A 1,571-nucleotide genomic window follows, 5' to 3' on the forward strand; every position below is an offset into this window, starting at 1 on the left:
ACAGGGCCCATCAATTACTATCATCAACAACCACATGCCATCTGTGTTAGCTCTTTCCATGTGCTGATACTGAGTTAAGCATTTCATATACATATGAAATACAAATACTCATTCTCACAGTATTTTTTAAGCATATACTATGCGTATTCGTTTACAGATTAAACTGTAACTCCTCTGCTCTCCTTCCTCTCCTCCTTACACACACTTCTGATGCACAGCCTCCCTTGAGGCAGGAACATCGTGATGTTAAAGACTTTCAAAGCCCTCCATTTCACAACAGTTTAAGATTTGGCACAAGTTGGAGGGTTCAATCGGGGTACACTCAAAGAAAGAACCCAAACTGATTCTGACAGTACAGCTGTCCATCTGGTGTACCTGGATCCAAACCTGAGAAGTCCTGTTAGCCCATCACCTACACCCAGGTGAGGACAGGCAGAGGCTCAAAGCCCAGGCTTCTCAGTACCAGATCACCTGTTAATGATTCTCCAAAATCCACGGTTTGGATAAACAGAGGCCTCCAATCACCCTTGAATTCACATTCACAATTTTCTGAAAACAGTAAAAGTGAAAAACAAAAATCAATCTTCACTTTCTTTTTTTTTTTTTTTGGTTTTGTTCTGTTTTGTTAAAAATATGGAACGCTTCACGAATTTGTGTGTCATCCTTGCGCAGGGGCCATGCTAATCTTCTCTGTATCGTTCCAATTTTAGTATATGTGCTGCCGAAGCGAGCACAATCTTCACTTTCAAATGCTAAGAATGCAATTTCATCCCAAACATCTTTGTGGCTTTTCTCCTTCCTGCCCTCTTTCATTCTCATACACATGTATTCTATGTCTATATTGGTATTGACGTGACTATAAATGCAAACATAGACATAGGTGTAAGTAAAGGTACAGATGTAGGTTTAGATTTAGAGTATATAGATATACACATATCTGGTTATATTTCTGTCACATTTTGCAATCTAAATATCTGTGGTCATATTAGCAAGCCAAGATTTTTAAAATCTACTAGAAATATATCAACCAAGAAGAACACCCACCCGGCCAGTACCCCCTGTTTCTTATGGACTGCCTGGTTAGTCTTTAGCTTTCCCAGGTCATTTGAGAGGTAAAACAGGATCAGTAACATCCCATCCTTATTTTCCACCCAAAGAACCTGTAAGAAAAGCAGGCCCTGAGGCTGGTAAACATTTGGGTCTTCTGACTCACAAAGTAGAAATGCAGCCCAAGGTCAAGCCCAGGTGGAAAAATCCGTATCAGTAAATGCAAACACTGAGCCTCATTTCAGGCACAAATGACGGATTTTTGGTGTGATTTATTATTTCAATAATTCAAGTTCCCTGACCCAAAGGGGGCTTGTAGAGCAAAGTGGTAGCCACAAAGAACAGATAATATGTGGAAACAAGCCTTCAGTCACACGACTGCAGCCTAAAAGATGTCAAGACAGCCTCGCGGAGCCCAAGCCAAGGACTCCATGGAGATTAGGGTTGGAATTGCAAGAACAGGACTGTGTCACTCAGACAGTCTTCCTGTCACCCTCTGCTTTCAGGAGCTGTGACATCAGTAA

The 1,571-nt window shown here is 41.2% G+C and overlaps 1 non-coding gene across 1 annotated transcript; it reads right to left on the reverse strand.

The window, feature by feature from the left end:
* Window positions 1-627: 627 nt before the first annotated feature.
* On the reverse strand, window positions 628-734 carry LOC117062598. Its single transcript, XR_004428446.1, has one exon. It is a non-coding gene; the product is annotated as a U6 spliceosomal RNA (small nuclear RNA).
* Window positions 735-1,571: the final 837 nt, after the last annotated feature.

This window comes from Trachypithecus francoisi, unplaced genomic scaffold (assembly GCF_009764315.1).
Source record: "Trachypithecus francoisi isolate TF-2019V2 unplaced genomic scaffold, Tfra_2.0 Contig01474, whole genome shotgun sequence".
Taxonomy (NCBI): Eukaryota; Metazoa; Chordata; class Mammalia; order Primates; family Cercopithecidae; genus Trachypithecus; species Trachypithecus francoisi.